At 36.5% G+C, this 13,274-nt stretch overlaps 1 protein-coding gene across 4 annotated transcripts in view; it reads left to right on the top strand.

Moving 5' to 3' along the window:
* Window positions 1-11,780: 11,780 nt before the first annotated feature.
* The window catches only part of LOC131693438 (protein groucho-like), a 159,835-nt gene continuing 158,341 nt past the window's right edge, over window positions 11,781-13,274 (top strand). For 2 of the 4 annotated variants that reach the window (XM_058981242.1, XM_058981241.1), the window contains exon 1: window positions 11,781-12,654. The gene's annotated coding sequence lies outside the window, so the exon portion shown is untranslated. The remainder of the gene's footprint in view (window positions 12,655-13,274) is intronic. The other 2 variants (XM_058981240.1, XM_058981239.1) reach the window with 1 other exon arrangement.

The following is a 13,274-nucleotide window of genomic DNA, read 5'->3' as shown; positions in this document are numbered from 1 at the left end:
CAAAAGCGGAGCAAAACATTCAAGCTTCAATTTTATGGCTGATAGAATGATAGAAATAACACTATTTAAGTCCAAAAATCGAGAGAAATCCAAAACACACAGCACGGATGACACCGTCCATCACCGAATGTCACGGCTCTGAACTGTAAACCGAGCTGGGCAAACAACGACCAGCGCTAAAAATTGTGTTTACCACCATATTCAACATTGCTTTGTTTACCTTAGTCATCGACTAATTTGTTTATTTTATTATTTTTTTTCACGAAAGTTTGTTTACCCGTCTCCGTTTCGGCAACTCACCCCTACTGAATCCGAACATGGACCTAACTTGTTCAATGTTGACTCAAGGCGCTTTTCCTTCGCGCTTACGATTCGCTACGGACGGCGGCGGCGGTGACGGATGGTTCGGTAACGTCGCGACGGTAAGGAGGAATGAATGTGGTTTCCGTTTTTTAAAGTCAAGAGTCATCCGAAAAATGCGGATGAAAGGTAGGATGTTTCCATCTTTGTTGGAAGTTGAATCATTCACAGTGAAGTTTTTACCGCGGCGGTCTGGGTGTGTGGTTGGTTCGAGCAACGAGCCAAGAAAATAAGCAGCTATTCTAATTACAATGAAACGTATTCCACCATTATTCAAAAATTAAGCTATCCGAATAGATCAAACAAGAAAAGATTGAAATTCCCTAATTAAAACCATGAATTTTTCAACCAGCTTGTTCCACGACGATGCAACTTTTGGCAACACACGTTCCGCTCCAAAAATAAAAGAAAATCATCCAACATAATTTAGTTTTTATTACTCACTCTTTAGCACCGAGAGAGAAGTCATTTCACCCTACCGCAACCGAATAATGTGGGACTGATACTAAAAAAAGAGAACAATCATCCACAGAGGAAGTACAGATAAAGTAAATAATGGTGAGAAAATGTGTTGCATTATCTTTCCGGATCTTGTTTTACCGCGCTGATTCTGCTCAAAAGTAGTACAATCAAGCCGAGAGTTTTTGTTTGTAGTCCCGGTGTGAGGTATAGTAGTCAAATAGGAAAAAATGACCCCTGATACTGTTGCTTTTGTTGTTGCCGTCTCAATTGCATCCGAAAATGCTTAGTAGTATGAATTTGAATTGTAAAATATTTCTAATTTGAAACATGCGTAATGAATTTGTTTTGACACATCTGTTAAATATATCCCATCCCAAAGGACCAAAGTAGTGACATTAACCTTCTTAGCCAAGCCACTCCCAACGTTTTATCCTAACCTCTTATAATCTGAAACGGTCGGTACGGTTGTCCTCGTTTCTTCCTCATTTAAGTTTCAAAACGATTCGTTGGTTGAATTGTTCATTAAGTGAATAATTCAATTTCCGTGTTATATTGAAACATCTTCAAACACAACTCTGCACAGTAGGCCTGGCCGTTTTAATATTTGCGACATATTATAATATGCTACAAATATTAATGTTGACAAGAAAAACACTAAAGAATAACTGCAGTGTTTTCGAGGATGCTTTTCAATACTGGCTGTGTAAGGGTTAAGGTTAGAATAGAATAGAATAGAATCTGTTAAATATATCTACAGGGATGGATGTTTTTTTTATCTGCTATAAAGTAAGATTAAATAAAATTAATGAAGTGCTAGATTATTGACATCTGACCTAATTAACGAGTGTTCAATAAAAATGAGAATGATTTGAATACCTTTATGTAATGAAAGTAAAGAGCGTAATTTTTTTTCTCTCCAAGAGAATTGCTATCTGGACTTCCTAGAAATGGGTGGCATTTTTGCTCGAGTGCTGTCAGTTCAATCGAAGATGGCGTTGAAACAGCAAGCACTCCGCGTGCGTGTTGTACGGTTTTACGAAACGCATGGTCATTAGAGTGGTTACATGAAAAAAAAAAAATAATATTTTGCTCCGAGTAACTTTTTGGGTCCCATTTAGTTCCCAGAATAACGGCAAATTTTTAGCTCGATCGATGAAACTATATTTTTGCGCCCACGGTTTAAAGTTTACATGGGATTTAGTATGGGGAAATTGTCTTTTGCAAAATAATTCTTCCAACAGTCGCCCATTATCTCCTAAAAATAAATAGATGTCTGATTTTTATAAGAAATTCGTCAAGGAAACAAAGTCTAGAAGGTTGTGAAACGATCTGATGCTTGTGGAAAAAGTTATTAAGCAAAAACCGATTGATGCTCTGAAGATTGATGAAAATTTTACTTTTCATAGCATCACTGCTTCTGACGGTCGAATTATATACAAATCTCGACAAACATATGATTACGGCCTAAAAGCCAACTGTCAAAATCCACTTTGAATGGAAATTCCGGACAAACCGTTACACGCCAATCACAGATGTTGGTAGTAAACGAAAGAGAAAAGTTTTCTCTTTCATAAACTGTTGTGAACTGTGTTCGATTAGTAACGGTTTGTCTGGAATTTCCATTCAAAGTGGATTTTGACAGTTGGCTTTTAGGCCGTAATCATATGTTTGTCGAGAAATATTTTTACTTTGTCTTATTATGTACAAAAGAAGCCTCATTTTATCCCTCAAAACTCTTGCGAAGTGGCCAAACAGTATAGATAAATGATTTAGACACATTAAGAGAAGATTAAAACAAAATTGCGTATAATTAGACAACCAACAGCAGTGGGGCTAGAAAAAAAGAATATTTTATCAATCGTCCGAGCATCAATCGGTTTCTACTTAATAACTTTTTTCTCAAGCGTCAGATCGTTTCGTAGTTCTAGAAATCGTTTCTTTGTTAAATTTCCTATAAAAATTACATAACGATTTATTTTTAGGAAGTAATGAGCGACTCCTGGAGGAATTATTTTGTGAAAGTTAATTTTCTCATACAAAATCCCATGTAAACTTTAAACCGTGGGCGCAAAAATATAGTTTCAGGGATCGAGCTAACAATTTGCACAGTTATTCAAGGACCCAAATGGTACCTAAAAAGTTGCTCTGAGCTGGAATCTAATTTTTGTCCCATCCTAATGGTCATCGTGGAAAAAAGTTTACGGTAGACCAATTTCGAGATGAAAACACGCCCGTAAGTACAGTTTACCTGATCCTGACATCTCTAAGCGTGAAGCGGAAGGCCGGTAGCGGCCGTCCTGCAAAGATAATGACGAAGAAGAAAAACGAAGCGTTGAAAAAGCTGTTCAACAACAAGGACGGAACGAGCTTGCGTGACGCTGGAAGACTCGGTTCACCGAGTACACGGACGAGCAGATAGCGATCGTGAAATCGCAGTGCCGGTGGATGACGCAGAACTACCGTGGGGCGTCGTTCATGCTGAACGAAAGTTACTTTCCGCTCTCGAAGACCCACATTTCAGGAAATGACAGCTACTATTCCAGTTTCAAAGCCGAGCGGTCTGGTCATCAATCAATAATGTACCAGCAGGAGTGTCTTGAGAAGATTCTTCTGCCGTTCTTAAAAGAGCATCATGCGGATGAGAGGTATGACTTCTGGACGAACAAAGCGTCATCCTATTGCGCCAGGAAGACCCAAGAGTATCTTCAGCAGAAAAGGATACCGTACGTGCCGAAAGAAAGCAACTCGATCAACTTTCTCCAGTGCCGTCCCATTGAGGAATTTTTCGGCTCCCCCAGTGCCCTAGTGTACAAAAATAATTGGCGGGCCAAGGATACGAGCAGTTGACCATCAGGATTCGGAATTGTATCCGGAAGATGGACGTCAGTGCCGTCCAGCGCTTTTATGATTAGGTTGCGTCGTACGGCGCCTTCTCTAATATTCATTGACGTTTTTTTTTTGAATAATAAACATTATGTTTTTAATAAAAAAAATACTGAATCCGTTGATTTTTTTTCTTTTTAACTACATGACTGAAAAAAATCTCATTTTTCATTGAACACCCTTTAAGTAGTATTTTATTTGTATTTCAGTTGCTTCTTGCAGCATATTAGCATTTTCGTGGCACAGCAGTAATGGAACGGTATATTTTGCCAAAAGCGGGTTTAAAAGGCACTTTCCATGCCTATTAGTTACTCGGGTAACATATTGACTTTTAATAAATAATCTAATTCAACTCGGTGTCGTATAAGTTGGTCACCCTGTAAATAAAGATGAAAGTCGTTAATGTTTGAAAATCATCAGAAAAATGGCACGGTTACTTTTGTCGTCGGACACACAGCTAGCCATGACCTTGTATGGGATTTTTTTGATAATTTACATGAAGATAACTCATCTGTTCGTGTTTTCATCGCTGGGTGCCATTTTATATATCAGATTGTCACGTCCAGGGAGACTATTCTATTATTTGTAGATTGCAGTTTTTTAATTTGCGTCCATTTTTAATTTTTTTCATAAAATTTGGGGGGGGGGTACGTCTGAATACGTACCTGTGTGGACTTTTGTCTTATTTGTCTGAAATGTTTGTCAAAAAAAATGACCGCTGAAACTCACTGAATTGCAATGAATGCGATCCGCCAGTGCGTTGGTGGTGCTAACTATGCGTACCAGCTTTTCACATACGCAATGTGCTACTGATGAGGAATAAAGTAAATAAAAGTAAATTTCATTTTCTCTTTGATTGTTGATGATTTTTGTTCATATTCAGCCATTTCCACTAAATTTTCTTAGGGTGCCGACAACCGACCAAATTTTTCTAAATGACTTAAAATTATCATTCCACTAAATTGTCAGTAACATTTTTCATATCAACGAAATAAAATAAATACTTCCACAAGTTATTAGCAAAGGCCTCCAGCTATTCATTGGTATTGGTGCTTGAAGTGAACACAGCACATATATTGTGCAATTGAAAAAATGTTATGAGCCAAAGACAAAAGGGTGCCGACATCCACCACATTCTCCTAAATATAAATTTATAATGTAGTAAAAAAATCAAAGAAGAGAAAATGAACACAATAAAAAGGATTAGACGATTGAAATGAAATATTAAATAATATTTAAAAAGTTTTAAAGTTATTGGAATAACAATTTCATTTATTCTACAGTGAAGACCCGTTTTTATCAGCCCCTTGGTGAATTGTAGGCTGATAAAATGGAGACATTGACAAAATCGGGACATATATTTTTGTTTCATTTTTATATACCAAAGCTCTTAAAATATTTTTCTTTGATCTCTAGATATAGCCTCATAAACCATTCTGATTATTTTGTTTAAACTTACTTTAAGGGGGTCTGACAGTGCAAAATTAAAAAAAAACTACAAGGGACAGCACTGTGGGGTTGCACGAACTGTGGGCGTAGGACTACACTACTTAGTGTGAAATATTTTATTTCTTAGTGCCGACTTCTTCACCCTCGCTCAACTTTAAACCAGGTTTACCAGTACGTTTAAACCTGACTTAAGCATTAAGCTTATCAGGTCATTTTATTTGTAGAAGGTGATCGAATCCTACTAAAATTATTTCATATGTGGAAGAATCTTTCTAGTTATATTGTGCCATTATTGTAACTTTCCTAAAGTAGAGATTTGAATGTTGCGAATGCAGTCGTCTTTTTCATATATTGAAGCAGATAGAATATTGTATTAGTACCATTAAAGTAGATAGGCTGACTGACGGAGGGGGAGAAACTATCAACTAGTACCATGACGCTATGTTGACAGTGTTTGCATATGTAGCTCAACTGTAATAGCGATTTTGTGCACATGTTTCATACGAATTAATGCGTTCGTGATTGTCCATAAAATTTGTGCTTGAAGTGAACACAGCACAAGAGAAAGAATGGTGTTTGATCGGACAAACTCAGTCACCTGTTGAACGGCACCGCGCAGCGTACCTCCAGAAAGCACACAAAATAGTCGATGATGGCGTCATTCATAGAAGCGTAGCGCGCTAGGCACCTAAATTTGCCGTGCCAAGTTGGGAAGCGCTACCTTCTGTGTGCAAATGCGTGGTATTTTGGCTCTGCTGTACATTATTTAATTTTTTAATGCCATGATATCATAAATCCATGCGTTTTTCATTGGAATCTGTTCTTAGAAATATTTCTGAACGATATGTGCAAAACTTCCGAAAATTTGTCGTGAGATGGCTGGAATATAGGCGTTTAAAATCTGACCACTTTTCGTAAATATCATTTTTGTTGAATTTGCAAAGCGAGTAAAGGTGCTTTAACCTAGACTCATTAGCTAGGGCAAGGAGTAAATACCTCTGCCCCATCCCAAAGGACCAAAAGAGTGACATTAACCTTCTTAGCAAAGTCACTCCCAACGATTTATCATATCCCCTTCAAATGGAAACGGTTGGTACGGTTGTCCTCGTTTCTTCCTCTTTTAAGATTCGAAATGATTCGTTAATCAAATTATTCATTAATTGACTAATTTGACTGTCGTTTTACTTTGAAACATCTTTAAACCCAACTCTGCACAGTAGGCCTGGCCGTTTTAATATTTGCGACATATGAAAATATACTTCAAATATTAATATTGACAAGAAAAACATTATAGAATAACTGTAGTGTTTTCCAGGAAGCTTTTAAATACTGGCTGTGTAAGGGTTAGAATAGAATAGAATAGAATAGAATATCATTTTTGTTGAATTTGCAACGTGCACTCCCATTTTTTTCCATAAAACGTTTATTTGACACGGCATTTGCAAAAGCTGTTTTACACCGGGGTTTCTTTTTTACATAACACGTTACAAAAGTTCATAAGACTATCACGTTATAAAAAAATTCACTTTCTAATGCTAACACTGAGAATAATTATCATTTTAAATATTTTTATTTATATCCTATTTTCTAGAATCGAAAATAAAGACGTAGTCCTACGTCAAAATCAAAAATTTTGTTTTTGCATCTTTCGAATCTCTAAGATAAGAAAAATATGCTCAAGAAAGGATTTACTCGAATTCAACTTGGTTTGTCTGCTAGAGCTCATCAAACGACTAACTATCAATTTTCTTATGATACTGATAAAATGGGGTGCTGATAAAATCGGGTCGTCACGGTAATTTTATAGTTGTTTTAATGTCAAATTAATAGTTTGGATGAAATGATTAAAATGAATGGCTGGAAAAAATGAATGAGATAATTAAAAAGAAAAAAAATGAATCAAATGTATGCTCTAGAAAAGATGAATGAAATGCATTAAATGAAAGTATATCAAATAAGTTTCTTCCTTGTTAGGGAAAACTTTGCCACTGCAAGCACTATTTAGGTTATCTTTTGTAGCTAAATGTGTGAAATGAATAAACTGATCAGAATGAATCCAAAGAATATAACGAATAAAAAAATGAAATGAACTCAAATCAACAAAATAATAGGGTTACTGTGCCCTAATTTATCTTAGCTCCTCTATTCATCCCACCCAATTGAACACATTAGTTAGAGCAGTATCTGCTATCTTTATTCAACGCATTAGCTCATATGTTAGGATGAATAAGCAAATGTTGTATTTGACTTTTAGTTTCGCTCAAATGCGAGAATTTTACATTTTCCAGGCGAAAATTTTAACTGCACTGCTTCTTAGGAACGAAAGATAGCGCAATTCAGTCGAGTTATCAATGACATATTATGACATCTTTACTAATGAGATGAATAAGGGCTCGTCTACCCTAAAAGGAATACTGAATGAAATAAATGAAACGAAATCATATGAAATATTCCCATATAATGAATAAGTTTTTACAATCCCCCAACTGGGACTCACTCCTGAAGTTAGACAAATCAAAAATTTTGGTTTAAACTATTGTGAGCACTTACGGGATTACATATCTTTTTGCGAGAAAAAATCGAGGAAAGTTTGAATTTATTTAAAGATATAAGGCGATGCTTTTAACCCTAGAACATTGCACTGGGGTACAAATGTACCCCATGCCTTCTTTGGGGCCGTGTAAAAACGAGAATTCGGCATTTACCGACCTGGGACCCTAATCATAATTCAATTTAGTGTTCCTAGCAAGAGTAGGAAAAGATGGTATAGCCAGTTTGCTTATAGCCTTCGTGGAAGCAGGTGTCAAAATTGGCGTGGGATACATTTGTACCCCAGTGTACGGTTGCCGTTAGTGTTTCGTCAGGTTTTATGCTGTCAGTGGAAATGTGATTCGCGACAATACCAGTTTAAATACTGGTTGTTTTACTACGGTAGTAACATAATTAATTAATAAGTAATTACATAATATGTAATCGTTTTTAATCGTTTATTTAATTAATTTAATTTAATTTTGAAGCGGAACAAAAAAACATTCTCATTTTTGTTGTTTTTTATTGTTTTATTGTTAATTTTTTTGTAGTTTTCCAACGCAATGGCTCGCAAGTATAATTTGCGCACAATAACAGCTGTAACAGTAGGATTGCGTGCTGCCAATGTATTACTGGTTAGAAATATTTTTTTCATTTCTATTTCCATCTCTTTTCGTGGTATTTACCAAAACCCGATTTTTAAACATTCACTCTTTAAAATGATTGCAGTTTTTCAAAAATATCGATATTCCATTTCATACCGTACCAAGATCATTCTTTCAACTTTTAGAATCATTTGATTTTTTTTTCAAATCGGTTGGGATTCTCAAAATTATAGTAATTTTTGTGTAAAAGGTCAAAACAGCGATATTTTCAATTTATGTTTCATTGATTCAATAAATTCCGTACTTTCACTTACACAGCTGTTTTTGCAATTAAAAAACGAAGAAAATGGTGTATTATACATTTCTTTTGTTTTCATTTTTACCTGCGAAAATTGCGATCAAACGCGTGGGGTACATTTGTAGCCCAGTGCAACGTTCTACGGTTAATACATTAAAGTAACAGCATTTTGATACTTCGTCTTTCAGTGACAAAAACAGGCATTAGTTTATAAAAATATATTCTTAATTGGTGGAGTCAAGGTCAACTAATATACCTAAACTCATAAAATTCCATTAGCATTGAAGTATTCCTCGTACCGTAACCCATTCATGTCCACACGCAGAAAAATGTATTGTAGTTACAACAATATTCTGGTTCAAGCTCAGCAATAATTATTATTACCTCAGAGCTAATAGTATATATTGTTTAAATCAATCCGTAATATTGTTATTTTTACAATAAAATTAGCATTTGACGTTTCTTGGTTAAAATCACATTTTTGGTTGAATCAACAATATTATTATTGAAACGATCATCATTATGATATTATTTTAATGACATATACACCGTATGCTCTACAATATATTCTTGGTGAAATAACAATGTAATTAAATCAAAATATGTACTTTGCGGATTTATACTTATTTATTTTTTCGTATATAGAAAGCTAATAATGTTTAGCATTTGTTTTATTTTCAAATAAACATTGCAGCATTTTCCGAAACCCATAGAATCGGGTTAAAACAAAAGGGACAGCTCCTTCATTGTTCGCCAACGAGCCAGTAATAGGAAGTTGTACTATAAGTTTTAAAGAAAATGTTACATTTGATATTAAAAAATTAATATTAAACTTACGGTTGACCGATTGGTGCCAGCAAATAGGTATTCCTCAATTCCTTAATTAATTATTCGCATTAAAACATGTCTGCCTAAAGTTACTTCAATCTGAATAAAGCAAAAATATACTACACGCTGATTTGTTATTATCCAAGATCAAAATAAATCCAAATGTGGTTGAAATCACAATAATATTGTAAAATTAACAATAAAACAATGTTTATTTAACAATCCAATTGTTTGATCCAACGATAGAATGTCGATCAGAATTAAAAGTGATAATTGTTGGTTTAATCGTGCGAAATTTCGCTGCGTGCATGTTGTTTGTGGACAACAACGTTTTTCAACAGCTATAACTTTTGATTGAGGCAAGATTTGCTCACAAAACGAAGTAAGGCTAATAAACCTGACTATTGCCTTTCATTTTAGTACTAACAATTACCAGGATCAGCTCTAGAACTAAAGTTATTGCAATTTGTCTGTTGGATTCCAATGGAGCAGTGCTGCCAGAGCCAGTTTACGTTGACAACGAAAAAATGATTTTTTCATATATCTTCGTTATTATTCAATATTACAGAAAACTAAGTGGACTATTGTAAATATTCTAGGAGAATTGCATTGAGCATTGAAAGGTAAAAATTGAGCAGCTTCTAGCACTGTGAGGGAAGCACCAATCTATATGAAAAAAGGCTTTTCATGTTTCTTGACCCCACCGTTTTCAAGGAAAAATAGTTTTGAAATCCTATACGCGCTAGAAAAAAATTGGGCATGAAAGGGTTAATGATTAGATGAAAAAAAATTTTTTTCTGTATGCGGAACCGTTTTTCCTCTAAGCTCTAAAAATTGTATGTATTAAAACATTCTTATCCGTAAAACAAAATTTTATGCATGAAAAAGGAATCGTTTAAGTACGAGAAAAAATTATTACGAACAATTGAGAAGAAGGTAAAGGAAATCGGTTGAGTAGTTTTTCGGAAATTGTGATCACGGAAAATCTATTTTTGGTAAAACATTTCGAGATAATCAAGGTTAAAATTCAAGTTACCACTGCTCTTGGTAGACGAGGCGCGCTTCGAAGCGCTGTAACTTTCGATCTATTGCTCAGATGTCTATGAAAGTTTGGGAAAATATTCTCAAGGAGTTGTATTTTCATATAAAGTAAAACAGATTTCCCGATTTTTTGAAAAATAAAAACGTATGTACCACCATTTAGGTATTTTCTTAAAAATCATGTCTTCAAAGTCGGTACCATATGAATTGCTAAAGCAATTGCCTTACTTTTTATCGATTAATACACGGTAAAAAATTGGCACGTCTAATTCAAATGATGTTGCACTTGAATCAGTTTATCATGTATCACTAACAATTGAAGTGATTTAGCATTGATTTTCTAAGGATTTATAACTCGTATCAGAATGACCTGGTCTTTGAAAGCTATTTAATAGAAATTATCTTTAAATTGAAATGAATATCCGTTGAATTCGCACCACTGTACTAATCTATTGAATTTGGTTCCATTATTAATTACAAGTGTCAAAAGTGTCAAAACACTAAAGTCTTTAATCGACTACAAACGTATGCTCGGAAATAGGAGCAAAAATGGAAAATTTGCATTTCCAAAGTAATGTAGAACGTGAGTATTGTATATTTTGCTTGTGGTTAATTTATTATGTAATTATTTGTTCTCAGGTAATCCATAATGGGATATACGGTAAGGAATACGTATATAGTTAAATGCAAGTTCTATTAGAAGCAATGTGCAACACATTTCAAATGGAAGTGATTTGCTGTTGATTTCGTAGTGCTTTGAAATGATCCATTTCAACGGATTGACACATCGCATTGAAATGTTGGACAAGTAGCGCGAAATCAACTGCAAATCACTTTCCATCAACGTGAGGATTTTTTACCGTGTAGCATATTGATTTATCTAGTCCTTGAACAGAAAAAAAATAAAAAGATTTTATCCGCGATAAAATTAAGAAATGGAGATTATCAATACACTAACTAGTAATCTCAAAGCCCAAAACATGTATCCTCAAATCTATGATATTCTGTGACTCGTAATAAATTATACATAGAAATCATTTTATTGATTCCCTCAAAATTCAAAAATCCCATCGCAACTAAATCAATGCTTCCAGTGAAGGACGGCTTCTTTTCTCACTTTTTCATCCATGCCTAACAACGTTTACAGTCGGTCAAGCGTCTGCAATCAGCAAGCCCGCACTGCTGCACGAAGCATGGCAGCATGGTTGCCAGCGCACAAACACCAGCACGTGCTAGCAATCTTCCGCTTCAGTATTGGTACCACATCATGCGCCGTTTCTCGGCCATGCTTTCTGTCGGTCTGTTTGGTCCTTGGCTCCGCGCGCGTTCAGTAGTAGTGCAGCGTTGGTTCCGTTCGGATCGTGTTTCGAGACATCGGCTCTCTTGTCCGGGCCAACTGATACAAACCGTGCTAGCGTGCGGTGCGAGAGAGAGAGTGAGAAAGGAGTAGTACACTGCAAATATCGTACGTGCTGCGGGTAAATGCCATCGAATTCGAATTGGCGCGCGCTCGTGTGTGTATAACTTGGGTTTCTGTGGTGTGTAACCGTCGCAACCGGAACCCCACGCTTACTCTAGGCCCCATCGACAACCCCACAATTGCCAGCAGGCAGGCAGGCAGGGGAAGGAGCGGAGAGCCCGTACAAATCTACCGTTTTACGAGGTGAACCACAGCTTTTAATTCATTCAGACCGACGATCGGTCGTCGCTCATTGCGCCCCACCTTGCCGGACCGCGTCCAACGTGTTCGGGGTGTGTGTGTGCTGAACAAAACCGGTGAACCAATCAAGCAAATAAAACAAAATCAAGTAAAGTGTGCACATATTTTTTCCAACGACTGCAGCTTTTACGTTCAAAGTGAAAGCGCGCGTTGGCGATTTTTTTTTCGTTTTTTTCGCGTCGAACGACGCGTGTGTTTTTCGGTTCAACTTGTCGCCTCTGTCCGACGCCCTTGCGCATCGACGGTCATCGCATCGTCAGCCTCAACCAACCGCATTCGGCGATTGTGTGTTCTGGGAACTGAGTACCGATTAATATTTTATTTGAAGCAACAACAAAAAAACAAGTGAAGCGTTAAAAAAGGAATCAGTGAAGAGTGTTGGAAGGGAAGAAAACATTTCTGTGCCGTCGGGATCGGGTTTCCAGATCCTCGTAGCCGCTCTACCTGAGCTAATTGGATTACCTTCAACCGAGTAAAATGTAGGTATTTTTTCGTGTGGAAATTTCTCTACAACTAATCAGTGGGACTTGGCTGTCTGTAGCTTAAACCAAATAGACAAAAATACCGTTACAAAAAAATAACGAATAAACAAACGACACATCTCACATGGGGCTGCCGAAACTCGGCGAGATATTTACCTTGTTTTGTGATACGTATCGCCGGACCCGCCAGTCCAAATATCGTTCGCAATGTTTGTTCTGGCCTGCTGTGCTATGAGCGCGGCCTGGCACGGCTCATCGGCTGAGTGACGAGTAAACAGATGCCGCCGCACCGTCGTCGAATCACTTGACTCGCATGGTCGACAGTGCCAACCGCCGTTTACCGTCGGCTTTAGTGAAAATTGAACAAAACTAAACAAATAGCGAACTAAATGCGTCGGTAATATATGCCAACTGCACTTTGGACTTTATTTTGTGTTTATTTTTTTTGCTACCCACCGCCCGAAACCATCTTGCAAAGATTTTGTCGAAACAAAAGGGGGCAAGATTAGATAATCACTCGTTGTGTTTCGCTACACCCCATCCCACTTCATCTGGTCACTATTTCAATCAGTGGGGGAGGGGTGCTGATTGGGAGGCGGGAAAATTTGAATCCCATT

This window comes from Topomyia yanbarensis, chromosome 3, assembly GCF_030247195.1.
Source record: "Topomyia yanbarensis strain Yona2022 chromosome 3, ASM3024719v1, whole genome shotgun sequence".
Taxonomy (NCBI): Eukaryota; Metazoa; Arthropoda; class Insecta; order Diptera; family Culicidae; genus Topomyia; species Topomyia yanbarensis.
Note: the sequence above shows the minus strand (reverse complement) of the source record. Positions and strands in the feature narration are given on the sequence as shown.